We start from the raw sequence: 21,427 nt of genomic DNA on the forward strand, positions 1-21,427 counted from the left end.
CGAACAGAAGTCTAATGACAACGTTTGACGTGTGAATGTTGCTGATACATGGGCGTTGCTGCACACCAGGAGAGTTTCACGTTTGTTATTAAACTACTTCCAGATGTATACATCACTTTTTTAATACCATATTGTTCAAAACTCTCAACACCAATTCATGGTAAAAAAAATCGGTATTTTGAAGCAGATTCGAAAGCAAGTGATCGTAGATACATGTAAGAGAAGGTAGGGTGAAGTGGCCAGGGTGGGAAATCTGGCCATTAAATATTTCTTGCCCTGAAATTTGCTGATGCCTACACAGAAGTGGTCAAATTAGTTCTAATGTACACCATCATTGTTGTCCGTGAGTTTGACAGAGGAAGCTTTTTAGTAGGAACTTCTCTGATTTTTCAGTCGTCTGATTTAAGGTAAGTCATATACATTAGTCATCTCAGCTCACTTACATTCAGAATAACACTTTTTTACGGTACCAATGTTTAAACAAATCTTTTGGTATACAATTGTAGTTGCTTCTTGTGTCTTTCGGTTTGATATTTTCATCTGTGAAACACCAGTGCCGACAAGACGTCTGATCGGAAAGGTGACCACACTACTCGTCGGGAAAATTTGCCAAGATGGCCACTTTTCTCAACAGTTCATTTTTAATGTATTTACCATAATATTACTTCCATACATAACGCATGATACTTCAAATCGACTTCTGAATCCTTTTATAAACAAATCCCCGACATGCTATCCTTTTCTGACAATTCTGATTTAATTAATTCATCATATTAAAAATATCTCTGTTGAGTTATATTCGTTATAATGGCCACTTTACGCCAACTTTGGCTATGCACGTTCATGTGCTGGTGATTGTTCCGTCTTTTTCAGAAGCTCTGATTGTGTCAAGGATGGGGAAGAAAATCAGCCGTGCCCTTTCAAAGGTACTACACCGGCATTAGCCTGGAGCGACTCAGGGGAATCACGGAAAACCTAAATCTGGATGACCGGACTCGGGTTTGAACCGTCGTTCTTCAGAATGCAAGTCCAGAGTGCTAACCACTACGCCACCTCCCTCGATCTACCGAGGCGGACTAGCTGATACAACAGAAGTACAGAACTTTCGAGAACTGTCACTTTCTTTCCTTTTCCTTGTTAAAACAAGTATTAAGTAGTATTCATTATACCCTATTTCTAACCAATTCCTCCTTGTAAGGGACTGAACTTCTTCGTTGTAAAAAACATTTAAATTAAAAAAAATGGTAAGGGCAACCGCTCATGATAATTGGTAGAGCCCCGGTATAAAATCAAAAATAATAAGAAAAGAAAGAGGTAATCCACAGCGCATGTAACTCTCATGTGGAGGACCGCGGATGAATTCTGCGTACTGCCAAGGAGTTTTATTTCGTGGTGGGTGGGTTAGATTGTGGATCAGTCAGCCTCGCCATGCCAACTGAGGAGCTACTTAAATGAGAAGTAGCTGCTCCAAGGTCTGGAAAAACGACAACTGCTGGCAGAGCGGTGTGATGACCCCGTGCCCTTCCACACCACATCACCACAGCATGACGCCGCATGGCAGGGGACAACACGGCGGCCGGCCGACATCGCTCGGTCTTCAGGGACTGATCGCGGAGTTTAGTTCACGTTTTAGGAAAATTTCGCGAGATGGTTCGGGGATGTTTGAAGCGATGTTCAGTATTGCATTCAAATGGGACGACACGTGGAACCTCCATTGTCGAGTACATTTATTTTATTGTTTCGACTATGTTTTCGGTTCGCGCTCGTTGAACCATGTCCAAAATGGGAAGACTATGCGACAATGTATTGCAAACGATATGCTTTGTCAGTTACGGCGATATGTGTGTAGGGACAACAAGGACAACAGAACACGCAGTCCTCGAGTCCAACCCGGCTGGAAATGGAACAGGGGCCCCTTCGGTTGGCGATCTACCGCGATGACCCTGCAGCTATCGAGGCGGAAGGAGGAAGGAAAATTTGGGTTCAACGTCACGTCGACATTACTTGCTCCCACAACCAGCATTGCAGCAGACGCGCAGCAGGCAGGGAGCGCAGCGGCCTGGAGACAGCCTTCCTCCGCTACGTCACGTCACGTGGCATGATCCTTTGGTTTCTGTGGTGGGATAAATCTGCGCGCACAGAGAAAACAAGTAATTGTCGTTTATAGTCTACATGTTTACAGCATAAATGCCGTCTTCTTGAAGAATTATGATGAGAGTTTGGACCAAAGATAATGTTTGACAATGGCTGGACCTCACATAGTAATATGATGGACTTGGGTTGAAATACGGACTTTCAGTACTTCCCGGTGTTCATTCCTCGTGCACCCACAGCCACCCAGATGTTTGTGTTGTACACTAGTACCATACTTGTAACTAGTATTTTCGTTCAAATAAAGCAGAAGGAAGCACTGTTCCAACAACAGACACCACTGTACAGTCATCACAGACATCTATCTGCGTGTCATTTTAGAAGCTAGCGCCACCAACGTCAATGCGGTAGCATTGGTTGTATTGGCTCCTAGAACAAACTATTATTTAGGGCAAAAAATCACACAACTACACATGGTACAGCACATACCCTCAGCATTATTGTTATGACAGAGATTTGATGAGAGATGAAAGAGAACTATTTCGTGTCGGTTACTGGGCATATATTTGTCGTTCTTAGAGAGTAGTTTGAATCCCCCCACTATGCTTAACACTTCAGAAGCCTTGATCCGACCTGTACTCATGTACGCAAATGTTGCCTGGATACCTCTCCAATCAGTACTACATAAGAGCCAGTCAAATGAAAACAAGAAAGATGGGAAAAGTTCGTTAACTGTTTATTATTTCAAAAGTTGTCCCCATAACGGTTAAAATATTCATCCCACTTATTAAGTTCATCTCATTGTGAGAGAGGCAAACCGGCGCCATGAATGTCTTTCTTCAAAGCGGGTCCACGTGTAGCCAAAGCTGTATTAACTACACTGCAGACGTTCCGCTAGGAAGCACTGACAAATATGCTCCACACAGTCCTGAACTTTTCCCACGCGATTTCCGTAGTTTTGGAGCCCTGATGGAAGACATTGGTGAGTGCTGATTTGTTTCGGACAAAGAAGTGCACGCCTGGGCACAATCGTCGTTCCTTAGGCCACCGAAAACGTCTTCCCATGAAGTCATTGACCGTCTTGTCACACAACGGGATAAATGTATTAACACTTATGGTGACAACTTTTGAAACAATGAACAGACTACACACTTTTCCATATATGTCTCCTTTTCATTTGACTGCCCCTTTATATCAGTCCTTAGAAATCCTCTAACACCTCACCCTGCTTTCCTCTTACCCATCCCTACGAGAATGCTCTATCGGCTCATCATTTCTTACCACCTCTTTCACCACATACAGCACTTCCGTATATGCTATACCCCGACTAAAACAAACCCCATGTTTCCCCCATAGACACAAACTCCTGTGTCCTCCCACACCTGTATGTTCACGTGTTACTTACTCCACACTTCGATACACACCATATCCTCTCCCAGAGCAATTTTAACCATCCTAGTACCTCTGGGATCAATATGACCCCCATACGCCCATTGGAAATATATGTCTCCCTTGTTTACAAAACCATTATTTTCAAAAAACATCTGAGTCATCTGTATCCAGTGCTGTTTCGTTCACTTTTATATTTACGACATATTAAAATTTATCCACCGCTTCTGCTCTGTGTACCACTGGCGTCAGCATGAACCACTCAAAAGAAATTGTCTGTTTGTGACTTGAATGCAACATTCATGAAAACTGAACGTTGAACGTTATGTTGAACAACTGTTATACGAAACACCTTTTACAACGAAAATATTGTTTTCTGCTTATTTTTGTGCCAGTTATTAGCATTTTTGCATCAGCATTTGTTGTAGCCTTTCTAGTACCACTGGGATCACTAGGATCCCATTAGCACATAGGAAAATCATGTTCCCCTTATTACCTAAGCTATTTTTTTTCCAAAGATATAGTTTTCTCTGTCTCAGTCAGTTGTATCTAATGACATGGAATTCAGTTTTATATTTACAACACATCAAAATTTATTCATTGCTTGTTGTACTGAGTAGCGCTGGGGTTAATATGAACCCTTCAAAATTTCTTTTTCTTTCTTCATGAAAATAAATATTTTCATAAGTTCTTACTGTTACAATGAACAGCTTTAACTTGTGTTTTTATGTTAGTTCATTAAAATACTGCCCATAAATCGCTCGTAAATTACCTGGAGCCTATATGACAACAGAGGTACTCAGTGAGAAAAAAATATCCTGTTTGTGGGAAGGTTAGCGGACTCCCACCCCTTGACATCGAAATCCCATCCATGAGATTTAACCCGCTCCTCTCCATCTGTTTCCGATTTTAATTCTCCCCTCTCTCCCCTTCCCTTCCTTTTCCTCCACCTCTATTGCTTGGTCTGAACACTATCCTAGCTGCCTGTACCCTGAAATTCGTGTTTTCCTCCCACCCCATCCTCCCACGTTATATCTATCTCAAAACCCAACTCACCTGAACCACGTATCTCAAAAAAAAAAAAAAATTAATTGCTGCAGTCAGATCATCTTCCCTCTTCCCATAACTCCTACTACATGAAGATCCCCCCTGTCAAATGGTAGTGCAGTGTAATTCAATTGAGTGTTTAGTTTATCTTTCTTTCAACTCAGTATCACTTTCTTGAATGTCTTACAACGTTTTATTTGTAGTGTTGTAAACATAATCAATGAAATCCCGTCCATCAAGTAGTAGTGTAGTGTGATTCAGTTTAGCGTTTGTTTTATTTTCCTCGCAACTCATTATCACTGTCTTGAATGCTGTATGACGTCTTTTCGAGTTCTTTTAAATAACATGAATGAAAATTGTCTTCTAATATATTTAAAAAAAACGTTTGTGTGTACATGATCCTTTCAAAATATGTATTCCCCTTTGTATAATTTAAACTGTTTTGGCTGAAGAGTGGAGTACTGTTCTGATGCCAGTCAATCCTCACGCTTCTCGGACGAGAGGACGAAATATCAATAAATAAGAAAAAAAGTGGTTTCAACTCGGTTACTTTCCCGACAGTTAGGTGAAGCTCAGTGCAGTGTACCGCAGACTGTATACCGTGAACATCATCTTGCCGGATATACTTGAGGTTCGTTTTTGTTCACAGACCACTCTAATGATACGCAGTGATAAGGAGTCAGTGTATTCAGCCGCTTAGAATGCTGTAAATCACTCGGCTGCTCAAAAAACAAAACAAAAAAACTATTAAATTCAGTTATAAAGAGAGCGAAAATGGATCGTAAATTAAAAGCGTTTTTACATATCTGACTTTGTATAAGTTATAAAACAGCCCTAAGTTAAATATCAGTGTAAGATACAGCTCATGCGGCGAATAAATAATTGCTGTGATTTATTGGTGGCACACTTGCAGCCGTGGAGGATATATAGAAGACTTAGGCCCGAATGGCGCGCCGTATGGCTCTTCCCAAGCAATTTCCATTAGTCACGGGACGGAGCGGGCGGCGCTACAAATTGACAGTCTTCACATTGATTAGCGCCACGCTGGAATATATTAGGCCCGTCGTGACGCCGGATGTGGATCCCGAGAGCACGCGCCGCCGCGATTTGCAATGAGCTCGTACTGTCGCCGATCTCCATAAATCCTCCTTTTACTTTTTGTCCGCTTAAACGCCTGCGTGGAAAATAGATTTTAAGGCTTCGTCCGCGTAAGCTATTATTATAGGATAACTTACGGTCGAAATATTTTAATAAGCCTATTATTTCTGCCGAGAGTTTCTTTCTCGGTTTTCATCGGGATTGTTAAAAAACGCTTTGGTGCAGTGCTGCATTAAAGATGAAAAATTATTGTAGCCAGTGTGCCCGGAATGAATGCTGGTACTAATTTTCATGTTTATCGGGTAAGTTCGTGAAACCAGCTCCATCTGTCAAAGGGTCAATACAGCGGTATCGGAAACTGTCGAGTGTGAATGAAACAATGCATTCCGACGTGGGGCAGCCTGAGTCAAAGCTAACGTCTGTTCATTATAAGACTGATCTTCTTAGAGTTATTACAGAGTATTGTCTTGTCCTAAGTGGTATCGTGAGCTCAGCTTAGACCTTAAATTTAAGAGTTTGAGGTGTGATCTTATAAGCTGCAAATATAAATACTGCAGAAAGAAAAGAGTTTTTAGTTTATAAACTAATACTTAGTTTTTTACTAGGTTTTCCACTTGGAGAAATTCGTAGCTGGAATAAATTCCCAATTCTTCTAGTATGCAACATACTGTGATGTGTGTCAGTTACTTACTCCGTTAGTTAGTTAAGTGCTGAGTAGACCATTTGCACGATTTTTAACCAAATTTAGAACGAATCAATTTACGTGATCTGATTGTAAGTCTCGTTACATGCTTACCATTTAGAGGTCATTAAACAGCACACTGGCTTAAATTTAATAACAATGAAGTCAATAATATTGCTCATGTAATTGGTGGCACACGTAAGTTTTTTATCTACACATCCGATATGTTTATAAATAATCCTTTTAAAATATTGTTAGCATTGTTTTGCTTTCTCTTTACATTAAATAATTGTAACATTCGCGTTGTTTGTAGAAATTAATAACTTCGCGCGATGTACTTTAAGTGGAAAGTCATTCACGTGAATAAGGAATGGGAGTAGATCCAAAGTTGAAACCTGTAGGATTCCTCTCGTGATTTCTCCCCACTCTCTAAAATTTTCTCTCCTTCCAGCATTGTTAAAATTATTCAGAGCCATGTTGTGAGGATTGAACCAACGTGTTTCTAAAATTTGGTAACCCAAACTGCGATTAATTAAGTAAAGTGTTTCTACTTATGTGTGACGCTAATATGCAGTGCCACTAAAGAAACTGGGTTAAAATTATCTTAATCTTCAATCTTTTCCGTCAGTTTTCTTATAAACGGGTTTAACAATGACATTTTAATCTGTCTAGATAAATTACCTGTTATGTATTACGTATATCACTAAGGACGTCTATCATAATAGTGTGAAACTCAAATGCCAACGCATTGCCGCGGTTTCATTGTGTACTAAAATCACCCTCTCAAACGTCCCTCCCGCTACACTCCCCCCTATCGAAGATTCGAGTCCTCCCTCTGGCATGGATTCATGTGTTGTCTCTAGCGTAAGTTGGTTTAAGTTTGATTAAGTAGTGTGTAGGCTTAGGGACCGATGACCTCAGCAGTTTAGTCCCATAAAACTTTACAACACATTTCCAAATTTTTTTCCCGCTGCACTCGCCAATCGTGCTCGACAAAAATAGCTGCTGGCCGAAGAACGTCTTTGAAAGCTATTTCCTTAACTGATGACTGTATTTCCACAGGATTCATCCAATGAATCTCTGTCTAACATCTGCCATTCCTACGACCACCTGTATGTGGTCGTTCCAGATTCTCAGATTCTCACGTATGTCGCGCTAGAGTCTGTTCACAGTGACTGATCAGCAGCAGAACAATATTTATTCTTTACGCTGTTCACGGGAAATATGTTATGCTTCTTGGTGTTGTGGATCAATTAATAGTCCATATGCATCAATTATTAGCAGTCTTTCCTACATTTCCCTACCATCTTTTGGCGCTGTGGCTTCCCCACGTACACCATAATCGTCTGAAAGTAGAGTCATGGAGCTAATTTATACTATAACTGTCTTATACGTTTGAAATTAGTTTCACAGCTGTCGATTTTTCTGCGTTGTAATCGAGGTATAAGGTGCAATCAAATGAAAACCGAACACCCTCCTACAAAGGGACTATGGATGGTTCCATTCAAAATTAATCACCACAGGTGTTAAGGTATTTATCCCACTGGGAGACGACACGATCAGTTCCTGTTTCGTAGAACGCGGTCGCCCGCTAATGAATCCACAAACACAGTTACTTATGCACGTTCACGTCCAACTGAAACCTACACTCCTGGAAATGGAAAATAGAACACATTGACACCGGTGTGTCATACCCACCATACTTGCTCCGGACACTGCGAGAGGGCTGTACAAGCAATGATCACACGCACGGCACAGCGGACACACCAGGAACCGCGGTGTTGGCCGTCGAATGGCGCTAGCTGCGCAGCATTTGTGCACCGCCGCCGTCAGTGTCAGCCAGTTTGCCGTGGCATACGGAGCTCCATCGCAGTCTTTAACACTGGTAGCATGCCGCGACAGCGTGGGCGTGAACCGTATGTGCAGTTGACGGACTTTGAGCGAGGGCGTATAGTGGGCATGCGGGAGGCCTGGTGGACGTACCGCCGAGTTGCTCAACACGTGGGGCGTGAGGTCTCCACAGTACATCGATGTTGTCGCCAGTGGTCGGCGGAAGGTGCACGTGCCCGTCGACCTGGGACCGGACCGCAGCGACGCACGGATGCACGCCAAGACCGTAGGATCCTACGCAGTGCCGTAGGGGACCGCACCGCCACTTCCCAGAAAATTAGGGACACTGTTGCTCCTGGGGTATCGGCGAGGACCATTCGCAACCGTCTCCATGAAGCTGGGCTACGGTCCCGCACACCGTTAGGCCGTCTTCCGCTCACGCCCCAACATCGTGCAGCCCGCCTCCAGTGGTGTCGCGACAGGCGTGAATGGAGGGACGAATGGAGACGTGTCGTCTTCAGCGATGAGAGTCGCTTCTGCCTTGGTGCCAATGATGGTCGTATGCGTGTTTGGCGCCGTGCAGGTGAGCGCCACAATCAGGGCTGCATACGACCGAGGCACACAGGGCCAACACCCGGCATCATGGTGTGGGGAGCGATCTCCTACACTGGCCGTACACCACTGGTGATCGTCGAGGGGACGCTGAATAGTGCACGGTACATCCAAACTGTCATCGAACCCATCGTTCTACCATTCCTAGACCGGCAAGGGAACTTGCTGTTCCAACAGGACAATGTACGTCCGCATGTATCCCGTGCCACCCAACGTGCTCTAGAAGGTGTAAGTCAACTACCCTGGCCAGCAAGATCTCCGGATCTGTCCCCCATTGAGCATGTTTGGAACTGGATGAAGCGTCGTCTCACGCGGTCTGCACGTCCAGCACGAACGCTGGTCCAACTGAGGCGCCAGGTGGAAATGGCATGGCAAGCCGTTCCACAGGACTACATCCAGCATCTCTACGATCGTCTCCATGGGAGAATAGCAGCCTGCATTGCTGCGAAAGGTGGATATACACTGTACTAGTGCCGACATTGTGCATGCTCTGTTGCCTGTGTCTATGTGCCTGTGGTTCTGTCAGTGTGATCATGTGATGGATCTGACCCCAGGAATGTGTCAATAAAGTTTCCCCTTCCTGGGACAATGAATTCACGGTGTTCTTATTTCAATTTCCAGGAGTGTATGTCCAAGCATGTCTTTCTTCAGGTCGCTCAAGATATGGAAATCTCACGATGGAAGATCCGGGCTGAACGCAGGATGCTGCAGTGTTTCCCAACCAAATAGTTAAAGTGTAGCCTTGATCTGATTGGCAGTGCGGGGGCGGGCGTTAGCGCTCAACAGGACAATTCAGTCCGACAGCATTCCTGGGCGTTTTGTCTTTATGGCGCATCGTAGTTCCTGCCAAGAGCGCTGCATATTGATAGTGGTTCCACGCCAGAGTACGGGCCCCTACAGTCGAAGAAGGTCGTCATGACCTTACCGGAAATTGTGTGAGCAGCTTTGCATTTCTTTGGCGTTGAAGATGTGGGATGCTTCCGCTGTTGGTTTTGCGGTTTACCTTCTGCCTGACAGAAAACTGTCGGACGAAATTATCCTGTTGCACGACTACTCCCGTAACCACACTGTCAAGCGGATGAAGGCTACGCTTCATCGACTTGGATGCGAAACACCGCAACATCCTTCGTATTGCCTGCTTTTTTCACTGTCTAATTTTCACATCTTTGGTAACCTGAAGAAAAACAGTCGTGGACGTCGGTTTCAGCCGGACGAGGAAGTGCAACAGTGGGTGCTGCTCTGGATCCGACAGCGGCCGACTGCATTCTGCAAAACAGGACTTAATCGTCTCGTCTTGCTATGTGATAAATTTATGAACGTGTGTGGTGGCTGCTGTCCAATGAAACTTGGGCCACGTGTTCGGTTTTTATTTGACTGCTCTCACATTTCGTTCCATCCGGTACGAAATTTTGTTCCAGTAATAAATTCGGTCCAATATTCTTTAAACTAGAATATTTTGTTTCTATTGATTTTTAATCGAATACGGTTCAGGTGTCGAGGGACACAGTATCAATCTAAGCGTCAAGGTCAGCAGCAGTCTGCTGTATCTTTAGGACGTCGTCATCTTCTTCATCATCATCATTTAATGCGTTAACGATCCTTTGAGGCCTACAGCTGAAGGACAATAGGAAAAACATTCCATTACAAACACAAAACCCCAGTGAACGGATTGTCTGTCAGTCACAAGAGAGGAGGTATTTGCTTGCAGATGGCACTCCATGTTTTTCGGTCTCTAGCATCATCCTCCACGGCGCCGGTTCCACTTCTTGAAGGATCGTCGTCACTCGATCCTTCCATCACCTTCTTGGGCGTCCTCTCGGGCGTTCTCCCGTGGGTTGAGAGTGGAGGACTCTCTCAGGAAGGGATCCATCCACTCGTAAGATGTGGCCAAACCATTGTAGTCGCCTCTGTCCTAATATCCGTCCAATGTGTGGTTTTGCAAACCTCTGGTAGAGGTCTTCTTTCTTTCTTCTTTTCCATTGACCTTCCATGTTATTGTAGACGGTCCATAGATCTTCCGAAGTATCATTTTTCAAACGCACATACTGAATCTTCTGTCGTTGCTGATGTCGCGCAAGTTTCACAACCGTATAAAAAAATTGGCCTCAACAGTGGCACCGACGAAGGTGGCGCAGTGGTTAGCACACTGGGATCGCATTCGGCAGGAAGACGGTTCAATCCCGCGTCTGGCCATCCTGACTTAGGTTTTCTGTGATTTCCCTAAATCGCTCCAGGCAAATGCCGGGATGGTTCCTTTGAAAGGGAACGGCTGACTTCCTTCCCCGTCCTTTCCTAATCCGATGAGACCGATGACCTCGCTCCTAGTTCACCTCCAGCCCAGTTTCCCCTGCATTTTGAAGGAATCGGGAAGTATCAGCACACATTTGCTGTAGAGTGTCGCCAAGGATCACAACTTCGTCAGCAAATCCCAGAATTGTGTCTGCTCCCATCATCTCCATTCCTCTGGTGCGTCGAGTGTCGTGGCTTACTTTTTCCAAGGCCAATTTGAATAGTTTTGACGCCAATGGATCTCCTCATCTCAATCCATTTTGGATAGTGAAAGGTGGTGATAGTTAGTTTCCAAACCGTACTTTAGAAGCTGACTAGGAGTAGCAAGTTGCAATTAGACGGATGTATTTCGATAAGATGCCAAGTTTCTCTAACATTTACCATAATGTGACGCGGTCAGTGGTGTCATAAGCTTGCCGAAAATCTATGATGATGTGGTGTAGTTCCCGACTGAACTCACAGAATTTTTTGATCAGCTGCCTCAAAGTAAATATGTGGTCAACGGTAGACCGTCCGGGAACGAACCCACATTGATATGTGCCTACAATTCCTTCAGCCAGTGGTTTCATTCGGTTTAGCAGCAGAGTTGTAAAGACTTCGTATCCAATTTCAAGAAGTGAAATTCCTCAGTAGTTGGATACTTGGGTAAAATCACCCTTCTTGAAGATGGGACATACAATTGCTCCCTTCCATTCTTCAGGAATTATTTCTGTTGCCCAGATTGTGGATATTAATCGTTTCAATTCATCCATCAGTGGTTGTCCTCCCAAGCGAAACATCTCAGTTGTGATACCACTACCTCCTGGGGCCTTGTTGTCCCTGAGTAGTTTTAGGGCAACACTGGTTTCTTCCTGTGATGGTTCAGGGACTTCTACTCTATCAAAACGGGCTCCCGTCTGAGTTGTCACCATCAGTGGACCGTCCACATTCAACAGGTTCGCAAAAAGTTTCTAATAGATTTGCATGCTCTTCTGGTGGTACCACTTTACCCGCATCATTCGTTAGAACCAAATTACGTTGTCGGTAGACACCTCTGGCAAATCTTAAGCCTGGAAAAACGAGCGTGATGACTTTGCTTCTACTGCTGCTTTCAACATTCTTTTATGGCATTCCCGCTTCTTCTTCCTCATGAGTTTGTCCGAGTTACGCCTCGTTTCACAGAAAGCTACCTGTGCTGCTGAGAGTTTTTATAACGACTGTATTCTCTTCGCTGATCTCATCCCAGCAGATTCTCGACATTCTACGTGGAACCAAGGTTTACTTCTGCTCTTTAGATGGCAAGCAAGTTCTCCTCAGGCAATCTGTAACACTGCATTCCTCAACACCAACCATGTGTCTTCCACGTTAGTAGGGTTCTCCGATATTGTGAGGTTTTCTATAATTTTATCTTGATAGCGTTGTCTCATTTCTACATCTCCCAACTTATCCTTGTCAAAGCGGGCTATCTTTTCAGGATTTCTTCGCCATTTGGGAGACAGTTTCAGACGTAGTTTGCCTACCACCAAGAAATGATCGGAATTCATATCTGCCCAGCGGAAGGATCGCACATGTCCGACACTACAATGGTGTACTCGATCAACAAGAACACTGTCGATCTGATTCATCGTACTTCCATCTGGGGATACCCAGGTAACTTTATGTACTACATTCCGGGGAAAGTATGTGCTTCAAATGGTCATTCTCCTTGTCTGCAGAAGTTTATCAGTCTGATACCCTTCTCGTTCCTTGTTACGTGGATACTGTCGGGACACATTGTTGGACGATACTGTACTTCTCTTTCCACTTGGGCGTTGAAGTCTCCCATAATCAAGTGAATTGTATGTCTTGGTAGTCTGTCTACTACCTTCTCAAATTCAGGGTAGAAATCGTTCTTTGTTTCTTCATCAGTATCCTCTGATGGAGCATAATAGTTCACTACGCAGATCTTATATGGTTTATTGTTTAAAATCATCCAACAGATGCGTGTGGGTATCTCCAATCTTCATAACACCCTCAGGAAGTCTCATTTCTAGGATTGCTGTCACTAGGCATTGATATTTACCGAGATTTGCTGCAAGTTGTTTCATTCCCCCTGTCATGATTGACCTTAAATTCCACGTTCAATTCTAAATCCGGAGAATCCATTTACTTACTCAGTTTTGTCAACATTTTGATCTGTCTGGCTTTTCCTTTTGTATTTTCCTTTAATCGGGTTCTTTTTTTTACGGAGGATGGGGGGTTGATTCATCCTCAAACCCTCCTCATTTCTCATCCGGGCTTGGGACAGGTAGTGGCGGAGTTGGATCTCTACGGCGTACAGAGGAAATTCTGTTTCAAGCGGTCTTTTAATATTTTAAGTGGAAACTGTTATGTCTCCAAAAATTTCGATGTGTGCGAGTATATAACCCATTCTGTATGCATTGGTGCAAAGTTGAACACCAAAAGCGCTTTTAAGGAGATTTCGGAGGCAGAGGGCGGAATGACAACGCTCTACATAGTACAAGTAAGCCGTCGTTCACGGGACGTTATATCCTAGTCTTCCTTCGTTCGAACTTCCCGGTTGTTCACAATTTCACCGCTGCTGTGATAATAATGTTGGAAAGAGTGTTTATACATATGAGCTGGTGGTCACGTTCAATGACCTGTGCTGTCTCCCAAGTGTAGTTTTCCAGAGGTGGCATCGTGATAGATGCCTAGTATAAAAATGTGGCAAAAACTGCCCAGCATATTATGTAATGCAATAGGTAAAATTTTGATTGCATTGCGATCGTAGTGTCTAAAGAAACGCCAGAATTCGTAGACAGTGGATAAAACATACTGTAGTTTATAGAAAGTTATTTTAGTGACTACGTGTTCGCTGAACTTAGAAAACATTTTCCATTCATCTTAGGTATTTTAGGTGATTCCCTTTGTTAAACGTAGTGGGTATGATGAAATGTGATGGGTCCATAACCAGATTGAATCCTTGTGCTTCGCTGATGGGCTCGTACAGCGAAAAAATTAAGCGCGGTTTTTACTGGTTTCTGCATCTTCCTTCTGACACAAGCTGGTCTGTTTCCTCAGCTCCGTTACATATAAAATAATGTTAGTAATAAATAAAACAAAAAAATTCGTAATTTTATGTAGTAGGTGATACAGCGTGCATAGGCAGAGAGTGGGTGCCACTGTCTTTCTCAGTCTAGAGAAAGGCAATGATGTGGCAACAGGAAAGCCACAACTGGCCGTACAGAGAATTTCCAGTTTTCGGATCTACGCTTCTTGTGATGGGCGATCCTAGGAAATAAAAGATACGTGAAATAATATTTCTCAAAAATAATGGAGTATTTGTGATTTGTTCACACAACAAGTGAAAGATCGTACCCGAGGAGGCGTCACGAAAGGAAAGTACTTTCCAGGACAGGTGTTCAAGGTATTACATAAATAGTTTGTCTGAACTGCAAGAAACATGGACAGGGAAGAATACAGGACGTTGTGTCGCGTTCTTCTGGTGAAAGCTACAACAGCTTATAAGACAGATGTACAGCTAACACAGACAAGCAAATTGTGTACGTACCGGTGCCTTATTGCTCAGCGACGTTAAATGTTCGGACACGTCTGGGATGGGCAATTTGCAACGCGATAACGCCACGTGACAGTTTCCTGTTGTGGCACAACTGGCTGTTTTCATAAGATCCTGAATGGGGACACGCAGTATTGCAAAGCTGGTACGTGTATGTGAGACGACACTCAGTCGTTCACGAGACCGGAGAACTGTCTCAGATCGCTATAGGTCACTTTTCATCTCCTTAAATCCATTTCGATATAATTTAAGCTTGATTACTAATGTAACATGGCGAGTTTTTCGGGTGCTTCTTCACCACTCAACAAGTGGTTACTGAAACTATTATTCAGCCCTGATTTAGTCGTGTTCCAGACTTGATGAAGTGAAGCTATACTCCGGGTACGAGGTGACTGAATGTGAGATGTAGCTATTTGTGATATATAACATCTTGTTCAGTTGTACATCACACTTGCATTTACATGGCCACGTATATTTACAGTGATAAATAGTAATCGATTAAAGAGCTTCAGTGGATTAGAAATAACGGCCAAACAGTTGCCCTATACAGGTTAATTAAACCTTGAACGTGGTTTCGACGGCTTTAAAACGGTTTCCTTCGTAATACATTGTATGTAGAATCACATTATCTATAGCCGATGTGGGAGTTGTTGAGTCTGTCTAGTACATGTCATCTAGTTAATCACCATTTGAATCCAGAATAGAAAAGTAGTAGCCGTCTGCCGTAGGGCTTTGTCTCAAAACTTTTGAAACTATCGCATATTTGACGCTGTTATGTGGTATTTTAAGAATTTCACCGAGAAATAGTGCGTGTTGTGATAGCTGTCTGCTGCCCAGTTTGGCACCTGGACGAAGAAAGGGAAGTTACAAGGGCCATCTTTTTTACGATATAATCGAAATATAGAGACGACTGTAAGATCAAGCAATGGTAATTGAGTTTATTGATGATCAAAGCCAAATCCATAGTAGATGTTCTTGACAAAGTTAGTATGGCTAATTTGCCAGATTTCTCAAAACTCAAAGGACACGTACGGTATCGTTCAGACATTTCAAAACATTTATTTGCTGGAGAAAATATATACTTACAAACACAACAAACAATATTTATGAGGCAATAAGCAGCACCTTTTTAATTTATATTTTGTATCTTCTTTTCTTTCTATGTCTCAAATAACATCAAAAACTATTTCTCCCTTTAAATGTATCTGACCTTTTCTATGTTGAAACCATTTTCATAGAAACGTTTATCTATCTACTTACTTATTTACGTATAATGTAGGTCTTTCCTTTTTCCAGGTATTGTAAACCGAAGATACCTTTCTTCTGTCAGATATTTCGTCTCTCATGTGCTAGAATACTAGTAGGAAAAATACCAGGCCCTCATGCGACCTCGACAATATATCTTGAATGCAGACCAAATAACAGGATAAAGATTATGAACAAAGGAAACAAAAGGTCTATTTCTGACGTAGGAGAGAGCCGGGTGAGAACTGATTACCTTCCGACGTTAGCAGACGCCACATACCCATATTTCTGAACATGCGCTCCCCGTAGCATGTTTATGGTCATTACAGATGGAGCACAAGCTCGGATTTGGGATGGATGTGAAGGGAAATCGGCCGTGTGTTTTTGAATGGGCACATCGTGGCATTTGCCTGAAGCGATTTAGGGGAACAACGGGAAATCTAAATGAGGACGTCTGGATGGAGATTTGTACCGCCGGTTTCCCAAATACGAGTCAGCGTGATAACCACAGCGCCACATCGCTTGGTTCACCACCTGATACATCGGAAGGAAAGTCAGGTAAGCGCCGTAAAAACACACATGACGTACTTCTTATCCTCTGGTTAGTATACTGGACTGGCAGTCGGGAGGGCGTGCTAAAATCACCGTCCAGCCAACCTGAATTACACTTCCTGTGCTTTCCCCAAATCGACAGAGGACAATTCCGGATTTTTTTTTTTTTAAGGAGAGGAAACATTGTGATTTCGTTCTCCTAAGTTCCACTACTGGAGCTTATATTACGTCTCTTACCACGTCATCGTTGAGGGAAGGTTAAGTACAAATCTTTCTTAAAAAACAACAGCTACATCAGAAGGTGGCGTTGCCATATGCCTCTGTATTTCCGTTTGACGTACGAGTTTCGTGGTGTGCACTGCTTGAATATAAGACAGCTTGCCTGTTCTGAGTGACTCAGGAATCCAAAATGTCGTTTGCAGCGCGAGAATAAAAGAAACAAGGAAATCGTTCCGAACCAGGCTTCTCATTCGAGAAAGATGCTACAGTATGTAGGGGAGGGAAGGCAGCAACAAAGAATCTAGCCGTGGAAACAAGATTGCCCATTATCGGAGCCACCGTTGAGATGGGGTCCAGTCGGCTACCAATCAGAAGCAGCTTGGGCCGTACAATCACGCCACGGTGACTCTGGAGCGAGATAGCCCCGCTGTACTCGGCCAGAGAATAACGGCTTACTGCTTCGTCCAAGGACGGCTGTATCTCTTTCTGTGCGCTAGTAAAATACAGTGGCAGCAGGCCGCCGTACATCACGCCGTGCCCTATTTATAGCCAGGTACTGTAGCAAGCCGCGTTAGTTTCGTATTCACAAGAGACCACAGTCCCCCAGCCATATATACGGCCGATACGCCTGCCTCAGCCATCGGTGCTGGACTTTATGTTGGCGTCCGGCGATGACATACTTGTCAGTGGAGAAGGAATTCTGCTTGGATACAGTGCGGAAAGGGGAGTTCTTGGAGAGACAGAGAGAGAGAGAGAGAGAGAGAGAGAGAGAGAGAGAGAGAGAGAGAGAGTTTTTTAGTTCACGTGGGACAGACGATTTCTATACGCAAAAATTCATAAAAATTACACGACAGAAAATTAATCAATTGCTTTGAACTAAAGTGATGAATCAAACAATTATGACCACCGCTTAACAGTGTATTTGTCCACGTGTATAACGCAATACAGCAGTGATTCAGCGTGACAAGGTTTCGACAAGTCGTTCGTAGGATGCGGTGATATGTATCATCTGATTTCAACCCTTAGATCACTTAGTTCTTGATTACTGATCTATGGTTTGGCTGGCGTGTCCCAGAAGCATTCCATAGCGTCCAGGTCAGGTGAACTTGGTGGCCAGTACAACAATGTGAGTTCACTACCATGCTTCTCAAACCAATCTGGTAAGATTCTGTCCTTCTGGCTAGGAGAGTTACCATGTTAGAAGATACCATGGTCGGCGGGAAAGACGTAAAGTATGAAGTGATGCAGGCGGTCCACACTAATATTAGCGTTGTCCATAGATATCATAGTACCTCTGATTACTACCACATGTCCCATGGAACTCCAGGTGAATGTCGCCAGTGGCATAACACTGTTCCCACCGTGGTACGGTGCGAGTTTCCAGTAGCCGTTTGCGTGGATGACTGCGTATCCAGTCACGACTATTGACCTGGTGCTAAAGGAAACAGAAAGGAAACAGACCACACGTTTCCATTGATATACGGTCCAGTCTCGACGATCCTGTCCCAACTGAAACCATAATTATCGGCGTTGTTTAGTTAACATAAGATTACATGGTTGTCGACTGTTGTAGAGGAACATATTCAACAGTGTCAGTTGGTTTCCCCCTTTGAGGCTCGGATCGTCACTCTGAAACATTTTCTTAATCGTTTTAGTTGGTTATAATGTTTTCTGATATGCTAAGTTCAGAAATTATGCGGCTTTCTCTGTACGAAATAAGGCTTTTTTTTCGACAAAGTAATGATCAAGATCTCGAAAATTCGTACAAAATATGTACACTGAAAAAATAAAAAAAAGACTGGTAAAAATCATGATAAGTAAGGCACTTCTGACAGCCCTTCAGCTCTAATACAATAGTGTAAATCTTAATGCCTGTTCTTTTCCCCCTCAAATCTGCGATGCGTTTTCTTGTGTACACTGACGGAGGACACGCCCTGTGCTGCATCCAACAGTAGTCAGCTATCATGCTGACATCTCATCGGTTCTGGAACCCCTGTTGCATTTGTTTCATGTTTTGATACAGACCTTCTCCCTGTTCCTCACTCACATCTAGACTTTTTAGAGAATAACTGATGTGGGAATCCAGAAAGTGCAGCTTCAGGATCATCGAGGCATCCAATACTTTGAACATACCCACAATGTTTCTTATTAATTCCCCTACTCGAGGACTTTGCAGTTTCCAAGAGACTTATTGACAACTTTTTTAAACTATTTCCAAGATGATATTTAAATTTAATTCATTGTTTCATGGAATGTTTTGTCTCTAATTAACTAACGTCAGAACTGACTAACACCTTTCATCTTAGCTTCTGAAAGTGGCGGTAACTTACTTTCCACATCCTGCAGTTGCCACAGTCTTCTGGCAGGGCTTTAATAAATTGTTTCTTAAGCCAAGTTTTATCTCAAGTGGAGGCAGAATTTCTTTCTTTGGTCTGCCTTTGAATCGAGTACTACGTTTCTCCTTCCTACATTTGGCGTTGTGATTCGCCAGATTTTTTGCGACCAGTGCTTGTCTTTTGTACGTCTGTCACATCTGCATTGGAAGCACGGGTCGTTCATCACAATTTGAATACACTCGGTTTGACGCGCATGACTTGGTCTGATCCACAACTTTTACCCCGAAGTACAGAAAGTACACTTCTATGACAGAGTCTGAGATTCCCCGCTGCGGCTTCTTCAATACAAGAGTGCCACAGGTATATCAGAAGTGGTGAGCAGAATAAAACAGCCTCTTGAAGCCATGACATTTGCAAAAACAGGCACCACTCGATTTCTCACCCGTTGTTGAAATTTGAGAGAAAAACGATATGTAAAACAAACACACATGGTCCAGTCACATTAATGTGACCGTCACCTATGTTCTGTGTCAACGTACAATATCCACTTACAGACGGCGGAAGGCAGCACTTGCAATGGAAGCGGTGGAGGGTATATAAAGCGCGTCTGGGGGGACACGGACGAGGAGTGTCCCCACAATGACGTCTCGAGACGTTCGCACCGTTATCAGGAGTCTCCCGGTCATGACGATATTACGGTCAACATGATGAAAAGACTTCCGTGGGATGCTGACGAAGTCATAGCCTCACTCTTCAACGAGATTCTCCACACGAAGCAATTTCCGCGATCGTGGCAGCATTCCATCTGTCTGCTGTGCCCAAACCTGGCAAGAATCGAGCTGACCCGAAGAGTTATAGGCCGATCCCCCTTCTGTAGGTTCTGAGCGAGGTATTCGAGCGTCTTCTACTGCTGCGGCTAAGCCTCAAGATCTCTGGAGGTAATTTGTTGCCACCAGAGCAGTTTGGTTTACGCCAGGGGCATGCTACGACACACCATCTTCTTCGTATTGTGGAAAAGGCAACCACAGCGTTCAACTACAAGGAGTTCTGCGGTCCAGTCTTTTTACACGTCGCTCGTGCGTTCAACAGTGTCTGGCATAAGGGGCTATTTTGTAAGCTTTTTCAGCTGGGCTTCTTGTCCTCCTACGACATGCTATTGTCGACGTGTCTCGAGGTTCGGACGTTCGTCGTCCGCGTCGACAGGAGCTACATCCACCGTGCGTGATGTGCGTGCTGGCGCTCCACAGGTATCGGTGCTGTGTCCAGTACTTTATTCCCTGTATACGTCCGACCTGCCGACGAAACCGAGGATTACTAGGGCCATCTATGCTAACGATACGGCGCCGCTAACGAGAAGTGGAGGGCGCTCTGCGTTACGCCATCGTCTCCAAGACGTCTATGGCGCCCTTGAGGTCTGGTCGACGAAGTGGCGCTTTGGGTTTAATGCTGCCAAAAGCCAAGTGGTGATATTATCGAAGAAACATTGTTCCTACATCCCAGAAGAGGAAGTTTTCGGCGAATCAGTTCAGTGGAATACATCTGTCAAATACCTAAGTGTGATTCTTGACACTCGACTCGCCTGGTAGAGGCACGTCCAAGAAGTTCGTAGCAAGGTGTCAGAGCAACTAGGGGCACTATACCACCTGCTTAACGAAAGGTCTGTGTTCTCCGTCCGTTGTGGTCTCACGAACTATTGGCTCTGCCTGCGACGCGTGATGGGTTATGTTTGTGTTGTCTGGGGTAATGCAGCGAAATCCCAACGTCACCGTTTTGCAAACCCTTCGGAACAAGGCACTAAGGAGGATCTGTCCTGTGTCTTGCAACTTTCCACTGTTACCGCCGAAGAACTGGACGTCATCGACCGATTTAAGAAACCAGCTCAGTCTTTCTACAGACAGACACGTTAACCCACTCATTCGCCGCTTGGGTAGGCCCGACGATTCTCGAGACTTTTACAAACGCCCGGTTGCCTTGCTCAGTAGGGTGTAAGGCACCATAGATAGTGACCCTTTCCCAACACCTCCTACACACACCCGATAGCGTACAAAATAACGAATGTCCTTACACATTTAACTCCATCCCACAGATACAGCAATAAATGCCGTGAAGGTAAACACCGCACCCCAGCACATACTCGTACATAAGAGAAGATGTGATGCTGCTGCTTCGGACAAAGAATGGAATCGCTGTCGTAGTGCAGGAACAGAGCGATTTATCTAACTTTCAAAAGAGCACGATCATAGGATTTTGGGACAAAGGTGGAAACATTCCCGAAACAGCTAAGTCTGTCAACTGTTCGCATGCAGCCGTGGTTAAAATATACCATGCATGGCAAAATGGCGCTACCCAAAATCGGCGCTGAAGCAACTGTGGTGCAACATGGCTCCTATATGACAGGGGTGAATGACGGATGCGGAGATGTATGCAGGCAAGTAGACGTGCAATTGTTGAGCAACTGACCGCCCAGGTGAAACAAGGGGCTACCAACAGCGTCTCCTC

Source organism: Schistocerca americana, chromosome X (genome assembly GCF_021461395.2).
Source record: "Schistocerca americana isolate TAMUIC-IGC-003095 chromosome X, iqSchAmer2.1, whole genome shotgun sequence".
Classification (NCBI taxonomy): domain Eukaryota; kingdom Metazoa; phylum Arthropoda; class Insecta; order Orthoptera; family Acrididae; genus Schistocerca; species Schistocerca americana.